This window comes from Zonotrichia leucophrys, chromosome 14 (assembly GCF_028769735.1).
Source record: "Zonotrichia leucophrys gambelii isolate GWCS_2022_RI chromosome 14, RI_Zleu_2.0, whole genome shotgun sequence".
NCBI lineage: Eukaryota > Metazoa > Chordata > Aves > Passeriformes > Passerellidae > Zonotrichia > Zonotrichia leucophrys.
In genome coordinates, this window is record NC_088184.1 from 5,703,065 (window position 1) to 5,727,639 (window position 24,575).

Here is a 24,575-nt window from a genome sequence, read left to right on the forward strand (position 1 = left end):
CAATCACACTTAAAAGAACAGCAAGCCCCAGCCCTGGGTGTGTTTTCACCTTTGATATATCACAATTCATAATGCAGCAAGCCCTGCCTTGGTTTGTGCTTGGTCTCAGCTCCACAGAGACTCCAATCCTGCCTTGTCAAACTAATTGGGGTTTGGGAAGGAGACACACTCTGAATTTAGAGTGCTGCTTCTCTGATCGAGTCTGAGAGGTGGAGACTGCTCCACGTTTCCCTGCCCCATGACCTGATGGAGTCAGCCCCTCCCTGTACATCCTGATGAAAAGCTCTTTGAGATGGGTGTTCATCCTGCTCCTGACATTCACCCTGGTTTCTTTAGCAAACCATTAAGTTGGTGACCTCAGCCATCTCTCTGTTTTTAATGGGCTGTTAGGTTCAGGTTTGAAGTCTATAAGGAGAGTGATTTACCATTTTTACCCTATCGTTTAGGCAGTTTGTCTTTTCAGTGTGGTCTGAATTGTGCTCGCTATCAGTTTCTCAGCCTGAACTCCTGCTTTACTGCTACCCAGTAAAGTAAAATAAAAGTAAAAAGTGAGTTCAAGAGAGTGGGAATGTTGACTTCTGTGGAATTAGGAGTTCAACCCCTCAATATTTGATTTTGTGCATTGATGAAAAATTCCTAGTGCTCTTTTGGAATAGGAGGCTTGCAAAAGTGGAATGCAGACCCAGTGATGCTTCAGAGCTTCTATGTGTGCACACAGCTTCTGAAATGCTGGACCTAATTTGGGGAAATGGAATTCTCCAGCTAACATTACATCTCAGTCTTGCTATCTCTTATGTTTCATGTCTTCCTGTTTCTCAGGAACTCATGTTAAAACCCTGCATTGTGGGGGGATAGAATGTAAGAAAACAAAGGTAGTGCAGAAGGTAATCTCTCCCCTGAGGAGTTGCAGCTGTACTAATTATCAAAGATTAGGAACAGGCCTGCCCTTAACAGGCCCCAGCTGTGTACAATGGGGATGAGTGCTATAAAAGAGTGTGTTAGCTGGGTGAGGAGAGAGTTGGAGTTGGTTCTGTTGTGAAGGAGTCAGTGCTGTAAGGATCTGTCCATTAGAAATCACTAAAAAGGTATGGAACTTTTACAATAAGAGGACAATACTGCATGTTGAAGGAAGTGGACTGCTCTTTCCTATGGCAGCTTAGCTATGAGGTCAGTATTTGTGCCTTTTGTGTTTAACCACCTAGTGATTTCCTGTTTCTCTCTGGCTGCTTCAGGAAAAGACCATACAATTTTTAGTAAATCATGCTTTTTGAATCAAATGAATACATTATATAGCTGCCTTATTTTTGCCTAACCCAAGCTAGAACACATTCTAGTTTTCTTCAGTATCTAAGAAATAGTGTAACTAACTTATGCTAAGATGTTGAACAGTATTTTTTTAGAGTATGACTTGAGGATCACACTGTATAGCTGAGTATTTAGCACATGGAGACATTCAGATATGCTTTGAAAGCCTCTCCATGACAGAAGAATCTGACCCTGAGGACTGGCTTATGGGCAGCTTTGTGGCCTATCACTGCAGTCTGACCCAGCAGTAACTGTAAATGTAAAATTGTTCAGTTGCCTACACAGAACTGGAGAAATGTGGCAGCTCTGATGTTTTCTCTGTAAGTCCCTTCAAACAGACATCAATGATGATCTGTGCAGGCTGTTTGATTTCCTCCTGGTGCACTGTAGTAGCATCAGTGGCTGCGCAGTGTGGTTGATCTTAAAGACATGACAGACAGCAAAGGAACTTTTGCTCTTTGTGCTGTTATGAAACAAAGAGCAGCAACCTGACCCCGTGACCCTCTGGAATTACCAGCCCATTGCTCAGTGGGTATGACCTTGGATTTGCATTACGTGGGTCTTTCTTGATACCTTCTAACTGGCTGTTTGCAGTGAAGTTGCAGGAAAAATAAATTGTCTCAGACAACACAGCTGTGTCCATTTACCCTGGCTTCACACACAGCCTAGAAAATGGTTACTGATTGATTAACCTCTCAAGGTTATTCATCTGCATCTGAGGTACCTTACAGGTGTTTGAGAAAGATATCTATATAGATTTATTTATGGGGAAAGTATATAGTTCTATCTCCCCATATATACAATATATATTTTTTTCAGCAGAAAGCATATATGATATACGTACTTGAAACTACTGCAAAAGGATGAAACTAAAATGAATGGTATTGTTTAAAGTGTCAGTACAATACATGGGGTCCTGCTGCTCTTAATTTTCCAGTTTAATTTTCTGGAAGATTTAAAGCAAGTTAGTGGAAGGCTTCACTTTTGAGAAATTGATATGATTTGAGATCTCTGTTTATATACATGCTCTTTCTGTAGTTTATGGACTCCTTTCATTTCACATGGAGCTGACTAAAATGCTTGTAGGGCCTTTGACTTCATCTCAGCTGGTTCTCTGCTTCAGCAAATTGAATTCTTACCTCCTCTCTGACACTTTGAGATAAATATATCTGCAGAGTTTCATCAAGTGGTTTAATCCTTCATGAGCAGCAAAAGTCTGGCTAATTTCAGCCTTGCCACCCCTTGCTGCTTGACTCCAGTGTAAGGCAACTGAAACTCAACTCTTATTGAATTCTGGGACAAAATCAGATGTAAAAGGAGCTATGAAAATGAAAAATCTTCCGGTTGAATGGAGGATGTGAGCTTAATACTTAAAGTATGTAATAATCCTATCTTGTGGAACCCTTATCGAGATCCTGTGAGGGGGGGAATTGATCAGGAAGCCAACAATCTGCATTAGAGTAACAGAGGAGCCATTGCTCTGTGGTAACTGCTCCTTTAGTGCCATGGCTGCAGCAAATGAGCTGCTGGAGTCATGACTGCAGCTGGGTTTTGAAGAATTAGTGGCAAGCTTTGTAAGCCATAGCTAAGTGATGGAGTCCAGTTGTCTCATTGAAGCATGACTTTTAACAGCCCAGCCACTCTGAGCTTGGTGTGTTGAGTGTGTGCTAAAGATAAGTTGGTAAATAATCACAGAGCAATGCATGGCACAAGCAAATGTGTTTAGAAATGGAAAGAATAAAGAGTAGAAAGGGTAATGTCTGCTATTTGTATGAACAGACATTTCAAAGCCCCTTTATCACTTAGGAAAAAATTTTGCTGCTGATAGACTTGCTTACAAGTCAACAAAGTAATACTGAATACCAGCAGTAAAGCAGGTGCAAGTAAATCCTCCTCAGGAGAGTGAAGTTTGAATTCTACACGTCCTCAAGGGCCTATGCACCCTCAAAGACTGGCCTGCACACTCAGAGACCTTCCCTTTGCTCAGCGGTGGTTGGCTGAAGCATCCCTCAGGAGTCCCAGAGCCTCCCATATTTATCCCTTAGAGAGTTAATCTGCCTTTGATACATGATCAAAGAGGAAGTACATATTAAAAATTATTTTCTTTCTAACTTGATATAACTTGTTGAGTTAGAGATGAACCTGTCTTTTCCATGTGTGCTGCAAGTATGAGAAGGGAGCAAAAAATTACTCAACTTTCAATTTTTTAAATAACCAAAGACTTTTCTAGTTTTAAGAAACCGGAGACTATACTGTTGAGCCTCATGAAACCTCCCTGTCTATTCAGAGCCCTTCTCAAAGCTATTTGTTAGCAGGAGCCTCATTCATCCTTCCATTTGAAGCACAATATTCCTCTTCACTTGGTTAAATGAGGATTTTCAACAGCTGCTGAGGGATATATAGCTTGATTTAATCTGATGCTTAATGATGGACACAATACTAAAATTAACAGCATCTCTGCCACAGGACTTTTGATTCCATTCTTGCTGCCATCAGTTCAAGTCCTCCTTCTATTAATAATGGAGTGAAAAGTAGCAATGATGGCAGGAGTCAAGGTGCTGTTTAATAAGTCATCTGGCTGCAGAGCTGAAATTCAGGCTTCAGTGTCCTCTGAGTTTATGAAGCACAGAAAGTCTCTAACTCTGAGTGAATAGAGCCCTAAGCCTTTACATGTTAAACACATTAAATGTTTCCAGTTAATTTCATCTGACATCAATCAAAGCTCCACTAAAATTACTCTTGGGGAAGGTGGTGGGGAGGGAGAGGAAGTGCAATACTTCTGAGTTGGCTTTTAGTCCTTTGCATGAAGTAAAATCACTGAGCACTGTTGGGAAGAAGGAAAGAGCAGTTCCTTCTGAGGGCTGTTGCCTGCTCAGCTTTCATTGGAAAAGAGTAGGAGAGCAGGAAAATACAGAAGGTTGGACTAGACTGCAACGAAAGTCTTAAAGGCTGCACGCAGGTCCTTTTTCACAGATGCCATGGCTTCAGCCCAGCCCCAGCAGCCCCTCTGTGACTCCCCCACCAGTGGGACCAGGGAGAGAATGGGAAGGGTAAAAGATGGAGAACTCCTGGCTTGGGATAGAGGCAATTTAATAGGGAACATAAAAGCCATGTGCAAAAGCAAAGTAAAATGAGGAATTACCAGTTCCCATGGGCAGGCTGGTGTTCAGCACCTCAGGAGAGCAGTGTCCCATACATGGAACAGTTACTTGGGAAGGAAGACAAAATCCATCACTCCAAACATCCTCCACTTCCTATACTGAGCATGATGCCACATGGTCTGGAGTATCCCTTGGGTCATTTGGGGTCCCCTGTCCCAGCTGTGTCCCCTCCCAGGCACCCCCCATCTCCTCACCAGCATGGCCATACAAACAGCAGAAGAGGCTTTGGCTCTGGGTGAGTCCTGCTCAGTAAAATCATCCCTGTATTACCCACCCTCTGTTCAGCACAATTCCAAAACACAGCCCTTGAACAGCCACTGGAAACAAAATTAACTTTTTCCTAGCTGAACCCAGCACAATGATAGTAAGATCACCCACTTGGAAATTAATTGGAGCAAGGTGGTCTGAGTTGCCAAGAGCTGCCCAGTTATTAGTTAGGCAGTGCCTGCAGAAAGAACTAATTCTTATTTGGTGACATATCCACACTCAAATAAGAGGAAAAAATGAAGGAAGCAGAAGAAAGAATACTTTAGTGCTTACAAAGAGGAAGAAAGCTGTAAATGACTTGATAGTCTGTTCTGTGGAGCAATGAAAGAGCCATACATTCAGGTGATATTAAAATGTATTTGAACTATACCATAAAATGGGATGGAAGGTGTGTCAAGGGCTTTTGTTATGAAACTGACACTAAAGGGAGTGATGGAAGTCAGCTGCTCTTAATGAAACTGGGAAAGCTTTCATGAGTTACACCAGCACCCCTACCTGATCAGCTACACCCTACAGAGAATTTACCCATGATTTCCACGAGTCTGTGGAGACACAAGTCTCCTCTCTGGTCACCTTGAGTATTCTAAGGAATTTCTCAATTCTCTTATGCTACTGGCTGAAAGGTTCCTTGGCATGGGAATGCCTCCAGTGGCCTCTAGTCCTCAGCAGAGCCGAACACCTTGTGGTTCATCCCACAGCTCCTTCTCCATTCTTTCCCCACACAGAGGTGGTCAGTCTGTCCCTGAGGTGTTCCATCTGTCTTAGTTCCCTTCACTTTCAAGTCAGAGGGGCTTGCCCAAGGTTGGGATGGAATGCCTGGAGAAGGCAGAAAAGGAGAGGGGGCCCTGCTCTTTGCCTCATTAGGTGCCTCTTGTTCTCTTCCACAGCCACATCACTGTAGTCCATTCTTCTCTGCAGGTGCCCCTTCCCACCTGGCTGTGCCTAAATTTTCTCTGTTTGCTGCCTTCACTGTGGTTGGCAGCCCTCCTGTCTTGGTGGTGCCCCATTGATCATTTTTAATTGTTAATTGAGGCATATAATTCTATTATGACTATTCCTGCATTCCCTCAGTTTTTTAGCCCTCAAATTAAAATTGCTTAACAGCTTTAATCAAACTCAACCAAGCTCTTAACTGAAGCAGGAAATGCTGAGGACATCTCATTGCATTTCCATTTAGGATATTGTAATGGGAAGTAGGAGGTACAGATGCTATTGAAGAGCACGAATAAGCCCTGAGAGACTTGGCAGAATACTAACATGAGAAGGAAAGAGTTGAATGCACAATTCTATAATCCACATCTTGCCAAAAGCAATGGCCACATGCCACAGACCTTCATGTGCAGCCAAACACTATCAGCTGCACTAACTGCTGTGACTAATCCTATTTACTGTCATAACTGACCCTAAAAAAAAACCCTAAAATGGATGGGGGATTCAAAGTACCTCTACATCTTGTCCTGTATCTCACCTTTCAAATGTAGCTGTGTGGCTGAGTGATGAAGTTTTTGCAAGATGTACTGGATAATTGTTTTGAGAGAGAATTAGTGCCCAGGAATTCTAGAGAAAACATCAGCTCGCTTATCTCTTATCAGTGCTGAGAAAAGTGCATTCCTCTGCAGAAGCAGGTAACATATAAGCAGAAACAACTAAAATCTGCTCAGGAGCTGTGAAGGCTAAGCAAAACTAACCACTTTGTGACAAAATTGCTGATACTTGTAAACCAAAGTCACCTGAGTCAGCTCATAAATATTTCAGAAGCAGGAAACTCAGGCAGTTAAACTGGGGATGTAATGGTAGGCATATTTAAAACAAGCAAACAAATCCAATCAGATTACTCAGCTCTAAGCCACAAAGTATCTGTGTTTGCTGTGCGAATTAGACAGTCTTGAGCAGCAATTAACAACCACAGAGGTGATTATGGGTTTTTTATCTCACAAATCCTCAGGCAGGGAGAATATCTGGTTTCACATTGTCTAGCTGGTGGTTCAAAGCTATGGGGAGATTTAGGCTGCCTATAAAAAAGTTTAATGTGCCTTTAATATATGGAGCTTGTTGTGGTTTTGTTTGGGATAGAGTGACTTTTTATTCCAGTAGAGTGCTGTGTGATGCTAAGGCTTCCAGAAACTCCGAAAGGATCAGGACTTTGAGTTGTTAAATCATGTGCTCTTGCTAAAATTAGGAAGCTTTATCTTCTTTTTTTTGTTGTTTTAAATTATCACTGGATATCATTTCCCATCTATGCAGTTTTATATTACTGTCTCCATTCAGTTCTGGAATGGCATTTGAAGATCCTCGAAAGCAGGAGAAGGCATTCCCAGACATCTGATGGAGGAAGCACCTTGGTGGTGTTGATGTAGGGACAGTCAGAGAGTCCAACAGCAGAACTAAAAGCCAAACAGCAGAATTAAAGCCAAAGGGCTGGAGGAAAGGTAAAACCCTTGGCTGTGGCTGACACAGATGAGCTGCAGTGGCTCTGCAGGGACTGAGCTCCCCCTGATCACCCTCGTGTCAGTGCCTGGGCTCAGGCTGTTCTCAAAGTGGGCACAGGCATCTGGATTGCTTTGATTTACAAGACAAAAGAAGTCTTTAAATTGTGGGCAGATATCACAGATTTTAAGATGCCTTAAAATGCCAAAAGTTTAATCTTGTCTCTTCACAACACAAACAAAACACAGCAATCTTTTGTTTGAGCCCTTATCTTCAGATCACATTTACAGCAAAGGAAGCTCAGGTGGCAAGAAAGGCAGAGCTTGCCCTTGTTTTAAGGATTGTGTATTTTCAGGGGGATTGTGTGTTTTCAGAGGTGCACCAGCCTGACCATCCTGATGGCTCTTGTGTGTCCTGCCAGCTTTCAGTCTCCCCTCCCCCAGTTCACATCTTGATAAATGAATTTATTCTCATTGCTCAAATTCATAACGTGCTTGTTTTGTATACTGGGCCATAGTCCTTCTGTGCTGGTCTGCTGTTCTGGCTCATCTCATTTAAATTGCATTGCAGCTCAGCTTATTCAAAGGGAAAATGAATTCTGACAACTGGCATATCTTCTTCATTATTTTGATTGGCATAAATCGAAAATTTATGGTCTGAATGTTAGCAAAACTATTTGACTTGGAAACTATCTTACCTTATTATCCTTTTAACAGCAAATAAGCATTCTAAGTGAAAATTTTAATAATTGCCTTTATTTCCTCTTCAGCACTAGTCTTTTTCTCTGTTCAAAATGGTGCTAAATAATGTTTGTGCAGCCTGTGAGTGAAACTTATAAGAAATTTCTGTGCTTACCAATTTCTCTCTTAATAGAATTCAGAAAACATGCAAGCAGACAGGGTTTCTGTTAATAAATGGGGTATGCATTTGAAAATGAAACCATAGGAGGAAAAGATTGGTAATGTAGGACTAAAAAAAGAGATGAAGGGAGCTGCTTTTGAGGAGGTGGGAGTTTTTTCAGTATTCTAGAAAGTTGGGTGGAAGAAGGAAAGGTATTTTTAGCACCTTCCTTTGTATTTGTTCCTTAGATTTGTGTTTGGCCCTGGTGGTTTTGAAGAAGCACCAGGAACTGAGTCCATTTGCTGTACAACTGTGTGCACTAAAACTGTAAATCAGAGTTAAAGCTGTGATGCCTTTGTTCTGTACCAACATTTCTCCTCATAACAGCTAAAGTCATCTAGTTACACAAAACAAGAACAGCTTCCACTAAGAATATTTTGCTTTTGTTTTAAAGATGTTTCTTAAAGAAACTGGAAACTTAATGAGATAGAAAAATTCTTCATGTATTATTTAAAATCACTGCCATCATAACAGTTCACAATACCCATCTGTTCTGCAGTATGCAAGTTTTTCTCTGAATGCAAGTAATACAAGCTGCTCTGGCACATTCATTAACCAATTCAGCAAAGAAAATGATGACATTTTCCAGAAATTACCCCTAGTACAAAAGCAAGAAGAAAACAAAAACCTGCATTAGGAAAATAATAAAAAATTAATCCTATCAATATGCAAGCATTACACTGGCAGCATTTTTTATTAATTTATACATCTCAAAGATCATTCATGCATGAAAAAAGCAACACATGCTCATTCTTATTTTTCAACAGACCAATAGAATGACACTACAAATTACTGGTTTTCTTTCAAGGAGAAAGGATTAATAATCCTGTGGTAGTGGTGGAAGTATACAGGGAAGATCAGGGTCTTTAATTGGTAGCAACCTGTTATTAAATATTTAGATAATTTTAATTGGTGCATTATAAGATTTACATTTAGAAAGGAATAATTTATAGCCTGTCTGTGTTTTACATGTTGACATTCCTTGAAATTTGTAATGGGATTATTTGAAGGAACCACTACTAGGACACAAAGAACATTTTTTGCCTTAATTCATTGGCTTTTGCACATTCATAAAGCATTGCAGTTCCTGATGAGTTCTGATTTAAACTTGTTTCATACAGATTTAAAGCTCCATCTAGACCAGAATAAATACATTTTAAGATCCCTGCAGCACAAAACTATCTTTTTAAAACAGATCTTGAGGCTATGCAGAGGGTCTCCTTGCTCCTCCACTGCATGTTCAATCTCAGGTAGATGTGGGGTCCAGCTGTGAAGTGTTTCTGTAGTGAAGAAAATAATCAGCCTTACATAACAAACTCTCTGAATTCAGTCTCTTCTTCTTACAAGAAAGAAAGGGTGAGCTAAAGTTTGTTCAGAAGATAAAAGCTTCTGCAGACATTTGTTTACAGGCCTTTTGGCTGGATCTGAATCTTTTATTGGAGAACTGCATCATCAAATTGCTGCCATCCCTGCAGCCTCCTGGGACTGAGCACCAAGGCAGGGAGGGAGGCAGGAGCAGTTTGCTGCCTGCAGTGCCAGGAGAGCTTGTAAATACTTGGGGTGGTGGCAAAGGGAGAGACCAAAAACTCCCCTGCCTTTGCATTTAAACAGGCCGTGGTTACCAAGGGGTGGGGAATGGGTTTCTCAGCAGCTGCAGAGCCCTTCTGGGCTTTCTGATTGGATGCAATTGCCAGCTTCATGCACTTGGACAGAGAGAAATGAGTAGTGTTTGTTCAGGGCAGGGCTGGAGGTGCCTGGACACAGCAGGTGCACACAGAGGTGATTGCTTTTTGTGGTTCTGCTGAGTGAAAACTGAACACTCAATTAGATAATAACAAATAAGGCTTGTTTCTGGTTCTCCTGCACTCCATGACTCACAGTTAAAATATTATTCACATTGGTCTCAGAAGTTTTCCTACAGAAATATGAGATGACCAATTCCTATTTAAATTCACATTCCAGAGACCTTCTCAGATAATCCATGAAATTTCACAAATTTGTTGAAAGTCAGTGCAGTCAAATTTTAAATTGAGATTGTGTTCTGTGATTCTACCCTTTGCTCAAAGTGAAGAGCAAGCCTCCATGAAGGCAGGGACTGAGCTTTCCAGGCTAAATAATTGTAATGCAGGGTTTAGAAATGGAGAGCAGCACTGCAGGTCAGGCAGCACAGCAGATTCCCTGGGATTTGCACATAGAAACGCACAATTGAACCAACAATTGAACTGCTTTTCTCATGCTTCAGGCATAGGCTGTAGAGTAGTGGGACTAGAGGATTCAAGGGTCCTTATCTCAAGGGGTTAATTCACATCTAGAAATTTTGGTGCCCTGCCTGGTGAGTCACTCTGAGGTAAAGCCTTAGGCAGGGCACTCACTTTTCTTTAAAAGTAGCTCCTGAAAAAGCCTCTGCTATGCTTCTGGACCCTGACAGATAGAAAAAAGAGCTGGTTGTTTTCTCTCTTAAATTACTTTTGTTTTTATTTTCATGTTTGTAACAGTGGTGTCAGCCAAGCATTAAATTATAACCAGTGAACCTTGGTAACATTTAAGGGACCATGTTCTGCTAAACTTTTCAGGTTTATTAAAGCATCTCTTCCCTTAGAAGTAGATTTTACAAACCTTTAGGGCACTGGAGTTGCAATAAAATTATGAGTATCATTTTCTTTCGAAATTGTCATCATGTATCTCTAGGTTGGCCCTTTGCTGAAATCTCCCAGTGCGTTATATGGACCCTTCCTTTGGCTCAGAGGTTGTTTCACATCTGGCAGCAGATGTGAATGCAAGACTGTCTGGTAGAATATGAATGAACATGTGAAGAAGCTTGAAAGAATCTGGTATTGATGAATTACAGCAGCACAAGCAATATGGTCCTGGCTTTGATGCATGAGGTCATGCAGATCTCACTTTATCATTTATAGCAAACACACTGAGAGCAAAATAGCTGCAGGACAGGCAGACTCCCAGGGGAAACTTTTATCTGCACATGCTGTATTTGTGAATCAGAAATATTGTATTTGGGAAGGTAGATAGACAAGGGGTTTGCAGTCTGGTTTAACTGTGCCGGGGAGCAACGGGAAGGAAGGAGATTTCTCTGCTTCTCCCTCAGTGAGCATGGTTACCCCACTGCAGTGCCAAAAATTCCAGTCATGGCAGTGTTCTAGATGATATTTAATGGGGTGAAGGACGATAAAGGGGCAGTGGGTACCAGCCTGGCCTCCACCCTGTCTGCTAGCTCAGAGCACGTGTGCCACAATTGGTACAAATACTATAAATTATTCCCTCCCACAGCAATAACTTTGCTGGAGGTGATCTTCCCTCATCCCCATGTGTCAGTGTCTCTTTTTGCTGCCACCCAGCACGGAGATGCCATGGGGAAAGGGGGGTGTGGGGCCTGCTGCCATGTCTGGCTGCAATGCTGCATTGTGGGGAAACCTGCTCAGCTCACACAGCTTGCAGCAAATTAGGATCAAAGGGGTTTAGTGACTTATTAGTGGCACATAATTAACAGGCAATAAGAGAACAAATTATTCAGTATTAGTAATACAAGAGGTAACATTTTGTCTGTGGTTTAATAAATGTGAATTCATCAACACCTGCCTGTAACTAAGCCTGCAGAGCTCCAGCTTCCCTTGCATGGTGCTTGCACAGCAGACATGGGGCTCACAGGCAGCCCCTCTCCTGCAGACATGGTGATGCCTTAGGATTTTAGCTTTTATACCTTTCAAATCCTGTGCTGCTTTAGGGTATAACTCTAAATTCCTTACAGAGTCTTAGTTACTGTCTTCACATTTTGGTCAGATAAAACCTCTAAACCATTCCTCTCTAGGCCTGAAACTCAAGGACACCTCACTGCCTCAGGCCCCAAAAGGTCTAAACAAGTTGGGGAGGAGAAGCAAACTGGAGGTAAATTACTTCATTACCTGAAGCTGTAATTGGAGGATTAACCCCTGATATGTAAATAGACCAAACTTAGATCTGTCTGAAAAACCCATGGCCCTCATCTGTAATGGGTGTAGCCCCTCTTGGAGGTTTCTGACTGCCCAAGGTGCATCTGTTGAAAGGCCTTTATTAATCACCCACTTTCATTCTCTTTTTCTTGGCTAGCCTCTGTTCTAGGCAGGCACCCCAAGGCGTCAGTGGGATCCAATGTCCTGTGGGAGCTGCAGAGGCTGTGGCTCTGTGCTGCTCCCTGCATTTGATCACAGTGAGACAGAGCCCCACAAGTTTACATGCACAGCCCCAAGGTGAGGGTCCCTAACACCAATTCATTAATTCAGCATCCAATTTAAGCAGTGAGCCTTGATTCTTTCAGCACACGCTTTGTGACACAAATTGTCATTTGCTAACAAAGCACATTTTCCTATGCCCTAATTTGCTAAGATTAATATTGCAAGGTTCAACTTTGTGCAAGGCCTTAGCGAGACAAATTTTTCATTAATTTTAGCCAACCATCAAATTATACTGAGTAATTTCATATGCAGCAATGATTTAAATTAAAGAGATAACCTATTCACTGATGCAGACTGAACTGATCTCAGATTTAAAAGGTCAGAGCCTCAACTGGTACAAATTAGTGTAGTTCCTTAGAAAACCACGTAGCTGAAGTCAACAGAGCAGTGCTGGTGTGCCAGACCAGCCCATGGCATGGGGATTCCCCCCTGTCTGGGGAGCCAGGCTCACTTGGTGTCAGGGGTTCCTGCCAGGGACAGGCTGCAATGACAGCAGCATCCCAGAGGGATAGGTGGGAGGATCCAGGTCACAGCACAGTGAACCTGAGCCTGCCAGTACCATACTGGTTTGATAAAAGCTGGCAAACGGCCACTGCCTGCCCCCCGCTTCAGGTGTTCAGGGTGTTTTCCTGAAGAGAGGTGATTTTAGCCTTCATCCCACTTCAAATTACCATAGGATAAGCAAGCTGTGTGCCTCAGTGGGCACTGTCACCCTGCTGGGATGGCAGCTGCTCCCACAGAAAGCTGGGTTAAACAATTAACAATACTCAGGGGTTCAAACAAGCAATTAAGGGTCAGCCTGTGGAAACCCAGAGCACTAGGAATATTTCTCTGTCTGCTCTGGGATGTCCTCACTCCCAGGGGAGCACTGACTTTGACCCTCATTCATGGAGAAAGTTTCCTAGACTTCAAGATAGACTGGAATCCACAAAAGTGTGAAATAGATTATAGAGAGTAGTGCAGGTGTATCACTTGGTAAGAAATTGAGGTTTTGGGATTTTTAGTATGTTGTGGATAGAAGCAAGATGGGAGGGCACAGGGTGTTGTCCTGGGTTTCTTCTTCATCCTTCTTCTTCCTTCTTCTTGGGTTTGGGTGGCATTTTGTAATTGGGCAGAAAAGTCCCCCTTGTGGGCTCTTTGGGATCAGTGATTGGGTTAAAAGGGAAAATAATCTAGGTGTCAGTTCTTCATTGGATAATTTAGTTTTAAAAGAACTTGTAACAAGAGATTGTTGGCCATTTTGTGCCTTCTAATGAAAAGCTGCCAAACTCACAGTAGTGAGACTGTTTGACTGATAAGAAATAATAAACACTTGAGTGCAAACATGAGTTACCCTCTCAAGTGCTTTCAATCCAGACCCAGAAAAACCCACAACAGGGACCCTCACATGAGCCTAATCAAACTGACACCTGCTAATCCCATGGGCCAGGCATCGCTTGCCTCAGGTATCAGAATACAGGTGGGTGTTGATGTAACTCTACCCACAGAAGGACAGACCTTGATCCCAACACCCAGCTTTTGAGCCACGTTTGGGTGGATGTTAATTAGGCATTTAAATATGGAACCCATCTTTTCAGGAGTTTGTACAACAGAGGGAAATTATCTCCCCCACAGATTTTTGCCTGTGAAACAATAAAAAATGGAGCCTTGAGAGTGAGTGCAAGAGCCCTTCCCCTGTCCCAGGAGCAGCCAGGCTCTGCTGGGCTGCCTGTTCCTGGCCTTGGCATTGCAAGCCCAGCAGCTCTGGGAGCCTCTCAGCCTGGGGAAAGTTGATTTTTTTATTGATTTGGGGGAATTTGGACTAGGCCTATATCCTGCCACTGGAAATTGACTCAATAAGCTGTTTATTCTCATTTCTCCTTTGTTATTCTACTGGCTTGGCAGGAACATTTTATTAGAGAAGAGCCTGAATTTGAACCCATCTCTCCCATTGCCTTCTTCTGACAAAGTGGCCTCATTAAGTGCACTGAGAGCAGAGAGTCTGTGAACCTTTCTGAAATTACTGCTGACAGATTAATGTTCCTGTAATTACACCAGAATATCTTGGAAACACAAATATTAATTAAGAGTATTGAACGAATTTGGGACAGTCTTCAATTGCATTGAGCAGAAATCCTGTAAAAATGAAACAAAATATAAGCACTGAGAAAAATAATCAGCATTAGTCATAGTAGATAAAGTAATTATTAAAGGGTAAAGTGATTTTTGGCTCAGGATTTATGTCATGGCTATGAGAGCTTTGCTAGTTGAGATCATGTAATATAACAGTAATAGTTTTTCTAAATTTGTTTTATGCCAAGTTTTTAGCAGTGTCAGAAATACATGCTATGTGCTAAGGCATATTTCCAAGTTCTGTGACCCTGCTTCTTCGAGCTGTTCCATGTATGCTCTGAGGCTGAGAGGACAGCCAGTCACTTAAGTCCATAAATGCAGTCCATAAAACTCAAGTGTTTCTACTTATAAAATAGCAGTGATGGTGTCTTTTCTAAGTACTAGAGATATTTGTTCTCCTTCTATATTTTGTCCCATAGGTGTTTTTTTGTGTGTGTTTGGTTTTGTTTGTTTTGCTTTTGGGGGGTTTTGTGTGTTTGTTTGTTTTTTCTTTGTTTGTTTATTTTGGGTTTTTATGCTGGAAAGGACTAGGGAAACTATAGCTGCTGGGTCAGATCTCTGAATTGTAGAGAGAGGAGTCTCATTTTTAGCCCTTCTTGGCCTCCCCTAATGCTCAAACTGTGCCTGCTTTCCTGCTGGATAACACCCAAAGCCTCCTGGCAGGTTAAATCACCAGAAAAGCCACAGGAATGTTCATTCCTGACTCGGGGATGTGGAGATGAGAGCCCTCCTTCAGCTGGCAGAACTGATTGCCTTTGGCCTCTCCCCACTGCTCTGAGCATCAGGATTTGTGTGTGTTCCTCTCTGTGCACAGGGTTTGGGGTGAGAAGCTCCAGGAGGTGCCAGGAAGGGCAGCTCTGGCTGCTCCAGGGGGACTCAAACCCATCTTTGGTCTAACACCAGGACTGGAACAGCCCTTATCCCTTTTCTTAAGTGAATTAGTGAGTGAGATTCACTAGCAGTCCTTTCATCTGCATTTTATTACATATGTCCTTACTATAGAACTAAAGCAAAACAATGAGCTAGTTCACCATATTACATTGGCAAGGTTTAAAAGATGTTTTAATGTGATTCTTTTTTGCATGTTCTCTAAATTTTCTAAGTTTATATTTTGTATTTAGAGATTTGTGCCTTCATGCTGTATCTTCCCTCATTTGCAACAAACCCACAAATTTGAAGGGAGAAAATCTAGTGTAAATACTAAAAATGATCTAGCATGGCTGAAACAAATGAAATCACAGCTTGCTCTGAAATTTATCAGCAGGAGAAATAACCAGAGAAATGTATATTCTCTTTCTGTACTAAAGTTTTGGTTAAGACAGAGAAATAAGCAGACTATAACATTTTGTGTGTGTTTTAAAAGCATAATCATACTTCAAAATGAGAATATCTATGTATGAATTCACATCAGATAGGTAATTAACCTTATGCCACAAAATATTTCAAATCTCCCTGTCCTTGAGAATTTACTGATGGCATATAAACTATTCACATCTTTTCTGAATAATTTATCCTGTCCTTCCATTATGTCAAATGAATTTATAATCTTGGATAATGAAGCATTCCTGAGAGAAAGTTAATATAGAGCTGCACCTCCTACCGAGTACAAGTCTGTGAAAACACTTTTTTTCCCCCCACAGAACTTTATAAATTCTTTAAATATACTTATCCCAGCCAGTCTATCAGACAGCTTGGGTTTGTGCAGGATTTGCTGATATAAAACAAGGTAATTCCATTTATCTCAAAACAGCAAATCCTGTTTTTTCACCAGTGTTAAGTCAGAGAATTGAGCCCAGAATACTTAAATCTACCGGAGACATGGGGACCCTAACTTTATTTAGCTGCATATTCTATCCCAATATTCCCCTTCATGTCATGACATTTAATTAAGAAAGGTCATTTTTGTCTTCTTCAGAGCACTTGTAAATATTAAACTGTGTTTCCCTCATGTATGGGTTCTCCTGCACAAAGGGATTAGCACCAGTCCAGTTAAGGTCACTTTAGCTAATTCTGTCTTGAAGAAAAATGATCAGAGAGCGCTGCCTAAAATTAAATTGTCACATGCAAGTTTGACTTTGTGCCTGTGCTTGATGACCTGTGAGTATTTAAACAGCCACTTTTATGTCATTCTAGGACACAAAAATATGTGGTCAATAACTTCCATGTGATTATAAGCCACAAGATAAGCAGCCCACTTCTGTTATTTGCCTGTTACTGTTTGTAACAGTTCAATAAAGTTACAGGAAAGAAAACGCTACTGGTTGTATATTAGATCTTTTAAGATTAGAACAGGAGGTAGGCACAGGTATTTTCTCCTAATTGTGCCAGTAGGAATGAATTCTTCCTGGGGGCTGACAGAGTTTCTGTGCCCTGAAATCAGATCTCTTCCTTCCTCTGTCTTATGAATGGAAGTGCCCTTCAGCATTTTATTTGTTTGCTTGACTGTGAAGTTTACCCTTGATGCTCTGTTTGTCCTCACCCTTAATCTCGTTAGGTGTTTGGTGTTCTCATCTTTCTCTTTCAAACAACGAAGGTGTTTGCTCCTTGTTTGCATTTGTCACTTGAGTCTCCTTCGGTGTGGCGTCAGGTTTGCCCTGCTGGGGCACATCCTGTGGGTGAGCACAGAGAAGCTCAGGGGAGCTGGAGCTGTGCCCTCACCCCCGAGGGCATGGCAGGGAATTAATAATGTGACAGGCAGCAGGTTTGCCAGTGCCTTTCACTCTCCCTTTCTGGGGCCTTTAGGTTTTCCTACCAGTGTCTCTGTATGAAGGCAATTTTTGAGAGAAGGAAAAAGTGGCATCCAGTAATGACATAGTGCAAAGGGAGCAGGGATTTGGTGCCTGGCTCTGAGGGCACCTCCCTCAGTGGGAAATGCTGGCAAAGTTGTAAATATTTCCCAGGAAGACAGAAAAGGAGAAAACTGGAAATGCTACTTTGGCGAAATAAAGTTATATTTAAAGCCTACATTTTAGGAGAAAATTGCCAGCAATGGGAAAGCTGCTATCCATTCCCAGTTTTTCCCACTTTGTATATTATCTTTGAATGGGCTCTACTGGCTGAACACACACAGCAGCACACACCAAACGCTGGTCTTTACTTTTCCTTCAGCAGTACCCACATTTTGATCTCCTGAGACAAGAAAAGGGTTCAGTACATCCCTCATGGCACAGTAAAGAACCACAGCCTTTTTTAGACACCCCTCCCCTGTTTCTTTTAATTTCCCTTTCAGAACTAAGGAACAACCCCCAGGTTCAAAAGTGCACCTTCTGAAGCGCCAGGTCTCTAATTTTGCAATCTTTTCATTTTTCCCCTGCCCATCCTGGAATTTCTGACACACTGCCTTTATTGCAAAATTGCAAAAATAAAAGAAATTATTAATGTGACGGAAAAGTAATAAGGACAACTAGAAAACTCCATTCCTAAAAGCTGAAAGAAAGATTTGAAAGGCAGGACAGGGAAAGGACTGATGCTCTACAAGAATGTGGTCTCTCTTCAGTGACCAAACACTCCAGTAACCTGGTGACAGCTTCCAGTGTGAGGATGAAGCTCCCAGGATGTGATTTAGAAACAAATGTTGGCCCAAAGAAAAGCTTCTTAATAAAGGTCACATTTGGATTTCTGGATAACTTAACGAGATTATTTTCTTTTCCCCACTGCTCAAGTTTGCTTCAATGATGAGCCCAAATGGGAGGAAATTGGTGGCTGTTTAGTGATTCTCCAGCACATTGGTGTTATGATGACATTTTAGGAATGCAAACTGCTTGATGGATGGATGGGTGGATAAAAAGATGAAAAGAAAGAGCTTTTCTCTAAGAAAAGAGTCTCTAGCAAGCTTTACATTTCAGTACTGTTTGTGGCAAAAAGTGCTTTGAATGTATCATTAGGACTTTTCATATGTTTCCAAACCACTCCATTTATTTCAGATGAAAATGGACCTGGGATATTTTTTTCTTCTGGGCAAGTCTTAGTCCTGCACAAAAAGGGTTTTGCTGTAAGCTGAAGATACCCTAGGCCATGAGCGTGCTCTGCTATTTTCCATGAAATTTAAGATTGCAGTCAGCTGTCAGACTTCTGTTTCTTATTTTACCAGAAGACATAATTCATCCTGGGAGCTGACTTAAAAGTGGAATTTCAGCAAGACTAGACAACTTGAATTTGAGGACATATGCTCTCCCTTTTGAAAAGGTCACCCTGTGCCTGGAACACAATCTCTCATTTCTGCTCTTGTTGCTTTGCAACTTTGGAAAGTGAAATATTTCACAGAAATTTTGGAAATATCTAGAGCAAGGAGATATCTGTGACTAAGTTTTGATAATTTTATTCTTACTGTGGTCTTCCTGGTGAAGTTTTTTACTTATTTATCCATTTGCTTCTTAAAGTTTCAGAGCACAGGACCCTTCCATTTACTGTTTCCACACATCATGACAAAGCCCAGGTGCTCAAAGTGCCTTAAAATCAGTAAGCCAAGTAAACCAAGCCTGACTCAGAGGTTAAGTTATTTTACTCTAGGGAAAATAAGTCAGCTATATTCATTATCTATTGATATGCTGCTGCAATGTTTTTTTTTTTCCTAAATGGTGAGAAACAGTAAAACTTTTACATGAATCCCTGGATCTATGGATCATAAATGAATGTGAAGTATCTTGTACTGTCAGATTTTAGCTTTACTTCTGTTCTCCTTCATTCCTAGAGCATGAACCTATGGGTGAAACTGATGGGGATATTTCTTTTTCTTAGATTTGAAGAATTAAAGGATTTATGAAATGATACCTTGCAGCCTGGTAGAGCTCCCTGGTGTGGGAAGGTCCCAACCTTTCCCCAACCTCTCTCAGAGACCCCAAATTGTGGAGTTGTCTTGCAGAACTGCCTCAGGCACAGCCCCAAAACCTCCAGAGGGGAAGGCTCAGGCATTTACTGCTACCAGGGTCACTGTTTTGCCCTTAGAGAAAAACACCAATAATTACAACTTGTCATTCTTCCATGATCAAAGTGGCCAGGCTGGTGATATGCAATAAAAATAACTGAAGAAGTCAAAGGCAGCATTTCAAAGTAATTTTTATGAAGGCAAGAGATCAAGTGATCCAATTTTCTAGCCACTTCAATAAATATGGGGTGGTGATTAGCAAATAAAACTGGGTAATTGTAGTTTTCTGCTCAACTCAGTATAATTTGCTGAAGTATCTATGTCAATCAAAATTATATTTAGATTGACACTGTAGGGATATGTAAAACCTATTTATTCTGAAAAAAAATTTAAAGAGATTATATAAGCAGTGATGTCCAAAGCTGAGGGATTTTCCCTGAAAAGATGAAGATTAGTTATTCATAATAGCCTAACATAAAATGACTCATCTGGTTTTCTAGAATAGTCTAAGGATTAATAATTATAGCCCTAGATTTTTGAAATGGGAAAATCTCCTCCCTCCCATCCCAAATATTCAGTTCTGGATTTTTTTGTCTTCACATCTCCAGTAGCATTAGAAATATCCACTCAGACTGTGGGATAAACATGGATTTCTGGGGTGATAGCTGGAAGGTGTGCAGGACAGGCTGGGCTTCCTCGCTAATGGGCTTTTGAACAGCCAATGCTAACAGAATCCTGTCATTCACAAAGTAAATAACTGCAGGCAATGGGATAAAAATGGTTTTAATCTGGCTGGGCTTTCTCTAGGAGCTATCACAAAATCAGGATTTGAATAAAACCTGCAGCTTTCAAAAGCTTCATTGGCAAAACAAGTGATCTTGTTTTAAAATGTTATATTCCATATATGTACCAACCCTGTTTCTCAAAAGGTGAATGGAAAGACATTACTGGTATCAATGCAACCCCAAAATTTTAAACTTGGAAAAAAAGTTAGTGCAACAAAAAATCTTGAATTATCCCATTTTGCCAAAAGAACTTGAGAATTATCAGTACTGGAATTTTGTTATTTTAATATTGCCACTAAAGCAAAACAACCAATATTTCTTGCTGTAAAATATTTTCTCTTCCAAAGCCAAGGATGATAGCATCCTTCTAGGAGGCTCCTGTCAAAAGCAGAAGTTTCCTGCTCTCAATCATTTCCCAGCCCTGAAGCTTGTAATGCTTGAAGTGAGTTTGTCTGGAGTTATTAATTTCCTCCAAGTCTTTGAGTAGGAGAGCCATCAAAAATAGATGCATGCAAATGTATCATTTAACTAAGGAGCATAATGCATGCAAAATTTGGCCTTGAGTAAACGATATCAAGTAGGTCATTTTAATCACTGGCTTGGATGGGTTTTAGTCCCTTTCAAGTCTTTCTGTCAAAATTTCCAGACTTGGTAACAAGTGAAGAAAATGTCTTTTCCATTGCAAAATTGGTGATGGCCTGATCCAGTTTGCTCTCCCTCATTCAGGGCACTCATTCCTCAATTATTCCTCAATCCTCCACATGTTTTACTACTCCTGGGCACACTATTTTTTGGCCCCATTTGTATAGAAATAATAAATGAAAGCTTTTTTAGAGTTCTGGGGAGACTATATATCAAATTTCCAAGAATTTAGAATTGCTAAGAATTCTGAATGCTCAATTCCTTTTAAAATTGATGTCCTGTGTTTCCTGGCTGTTGTTTGTACCCAGAACCTTCACCTGAAGCTGTTTCACAAGGGTTCTCAATACTATAATGTAATTTCTCCTATCTTTTCAAGCACCAATGGAACCTGCATTAGCAGTACTGGTCAGATTTCAGTTCCTCAAGCTGAAATTTCTCTTCCCTAGAAGCTCAAAATTCTATCAAAAATTCTCAAAATGCCTGCATTCCCCTTCAGGAAGTTCTTTAGGGTACACATTTATTTCTTATCTTTCTGAGTAGAAGATACAGCAGTAAAAACATTTAAACTGCTTTTTAAGCAGTATGTTAATTGACCCAGCTCCCTTTGATGGTTTACACTAGTCTTAACAAGCACAAAAAAACATCTGGTGAGAAAAAAAAAAAGAGAATGAACTAACTCAAACAGCATTACTACAATACTTTTCATTTACAACCAGATGAAACAAACTTTTATACTTAAACATTGTATTTCTTTTACCACCTTTAATTTCATAGCATTTTTGCATGTGGAGAGAAATACGCCTGGTTTTATTTGTTTTTACAACTGTGTTGTGTAGGCTTTTCTGGTGTTTTGTGGATCACAGATGGAGAAACGTTGGACCAGAAACTGTGTAACTATCCCACCACCCCTCACCTACGTGCAATTGTCTGTAAAATCTTAAAACTCCTTCACTTTTTTATGGGCTCTTGGAATTCTATTTTCCCACTGAAAGTTGAAAATCCATATAATTTTTAGTGGCATTCCATTGTGTTATTCCCAAAAGACTTTAGTTTAAAATCAAACAGATGCTTGGATTTTTTTTTCTTTTTGTTGCTCTAGATGACAACTTATTAGCACAATAAACTTCCTCTTTATGTGACTGTTCTGAGCTTTTTTTTGTTATCCCAAATGGACTCATTGCATTTAGAGAATACACTTATTTACAACCCCACTCAAACCATCTGCTCCTTTTAATGTATTTTTTTTCTTGAAAGGTCCTAAAACTTCAAGAGAAATCTGTTAGTGTGGTATGGAAAGGTTTGATGGTTGTAAAAATTAAGAGCACTCCCACCCATCTTCTCAGGCTTAGATGATAATCAGGCAATGTTATCCCTGAGGAGCTTGGCTCCTGGAGAGGAAAACATTCTCCATTAGCCAACAGCCACTATTGCTTGAGTGGTCCAAGAGGTTTTCAGCCTGCCTGCAGCCTGGGCAGCCAGTCTGCTTGTCCCTGTTTGAAAAGGGACATCTTGGGGACATCTCCCTGGGGAGCTTTGGGACATCTTGTGTGTAGCCTGGCTAAGGAGAAAGGAAATCACAGGCACTGATTCAGGGCAGCTTCACAACACTGAGCTGGGCAAGAGCAGGTCCCTCTTGGTCAGTCCATGCTGTTCCTCCTCATTGTCTTGTCCTTCACATGGCAGTGGCTTCTGTGAGGGTGTGCTGCACAGTTTTGTCAGGGAAGAGAGGTTAAACTGCCCCACCTGTAGTTCCCTCTGCCTTTTACTGAAGATGGTTTGCCACAGCTTTTCAAATGTGAATGTTACCTGTTGTGAATCAAATATATCAGCAGTCTTTCATGCAGCCTGTGCCATCCATGTCCTGTAAACCCTTGATCCTTGCCAGTCGTGGGTAGTGCTCTCTGCCCCAGCACATGATGGGAAAAGCTCCATGTTAACATGTCATGCTCTTAGTGCTGCTGATGAATGCCATGGTTGGAAAGAAGTGCTGGGATTGAACAGCTGGGAGGACACAGATGGAGTAAGAAATAGTAAATGGCTGACAGCCATATCAACAGACAAAGGATATGTGTTATTTATTTTGGGTTGTTGATGTTGAAGACAAAGCAAATTTAAGTATTTGGGAATGGAGCAGATGGGATGGACGTGGCTTCCAGAAGCATGGGAAGAGGACAACGTTTCACCAAATGCATATGTCAAGTCATATGCCAGCAGAGATAACAAAAATAGATATTTACATTGCAGAGATTGTGTAGCAGCTTTCTGCGAGGCGGAAAACAAAGCTTTTCTGTCAGCCATTGGTGAATGAACGTGCTCCTCCTGGAACAAGCTGTGCCTTGAAACTATCTGGTGCTGGAAGGAAACTAATGGAGCTAATGAGAGCAATTACAGGCTCCACACTATTGTAATTCATGTCTTTCTAGAATCCATACTGCAGATGTGAAAGACAAGAAGCTGTAGGCAGCAGAGGTGAACGGCAGTGCCTTCCTTCCCAGGCTTTGGAGCAGGTGTGCTCCAGATCCTCACTTCCCACCTTCCTTTCCTCTCACCAACTCTTTCCATGCAGACCATGAGATCTTCCTCACAATTCAGTAAATTCATGGGACCTGTGCCTTGGCTAAGCTGCCAGGGTCTGTGATTGCAGTAAAAACACACTAATTACCCCTGAAATTGAGCAGGTTTCAATAAGAATAAGCACTCTACATTTCTTTAGATCACCTGTACTAGCTTCTCCCCACTTGGAGAATACTCATCACATCAAGAGCTCATAGCGTTCAATGTCAGCAATTCATCTGGTGAGAGGGAAAAAGAAGCCTGTTCCTTTTAAATTAAATGATCAGCGAATATTTGCTCTAAGATTTAGTGATTTGAGTTATATATGAAAGCTTTAATAGCCCGAGGTGAAAAATAGAAAGAAATTAGCTGGTTTACTGAATATGATGATAGGAGAGAAGCATATAATTAGATTGAATAGACATAAAACCACCTCTTTAAAACCTGCTCATTATTGTTTTAATACTTTGAATGTGCATTTGCCGTGGTGGTTGTGTGCAGCTACAGCTAAATTATTGCTACAGTGAGGCTGTCGTTCAGGTCCTTGGCTTTTGTACTTGCCCCTTTTCCTGAGGAATTCTCTTCTTATCTTTAAATACCTTTTTCCTTAAAAAACCCAAAAAACACAGAAGCAAAGGGAAACTGAAAAAATCTTCTGTGTTAGTCATAGAGGAATATTGCATAATTCACCAAATTGCCCTTTTCTCCTATAATTGTATGATTTTTTTATGTGCATGTTGAGGGATTGCTACAGGCTAATAAGAGGGGGATGTAGAAGAATTTTTTGAAATGCTGTGAAAGTTACTTTTCAATTGTGACCAGCAGAAATCTAGAAGGTTATTAATGAGACTTCATACTGAGCTGCACATTTTCTACTTAAGCTAAATGTAGCATTTATCGGAGAAAGCAATTTTCCTGTCTATTTGTATTCATCTCAATTATATATACCATGTTTTATGATTTTGTTATACAAAGAAGTGTATTTTCCTCTAGGTATATTATCCATGACTACAGTACAAGAAAAAGAATTAATTTTCCCTCTAATATTTTTATGAACTACAGTCAAGCAGATTCTATTGGGTTTGCAATCAAATGCATTGTGTTGTAGTGCCAGAGTGGCAGACAGAAAACACCTTTGAGTAACTTATGAAAAATTAAGTAATTTCCCTAATATTTCAGAACTAAGAATGTGCTTTTTGTTGCTCAAAAGTTGTCCAAACTTCAAGAACTTTTTTCTGTCTTTCCTTTTTTTTTCCATTTCAGGCAAGTTAATGGGTGTTTTTCCAATTTTGTAAACAGTCGCTTTGCATTTGTTAACGTGATAGTCTTCAAG

General features: G+C 40.8%; 1 long non-coding RNA gene across 1 annotated transcript in view; it reads left to right on the forward strand.

Annotated features, from left to right (window-relative positions):
• The first annotated feature begins 1,027 nt into the window (after window positions 1-1,027).
• The window catches only part of LOC135454208 (uncharacterized), a 39,932-nt gene continuing 16,384 nt past the window's right edge, over window positions 1,028-24,575 (forward strand). Inside the window, exon 1 of the long non-coding RNA XR_010442039.1 lies at window positions 1,028-1,085. This is a non-coding gene — a long non-coding RNA (uncharacterized LOC135454208). The remainder of the gene's footprint in view (window positions 1,086-24,575) is intronic.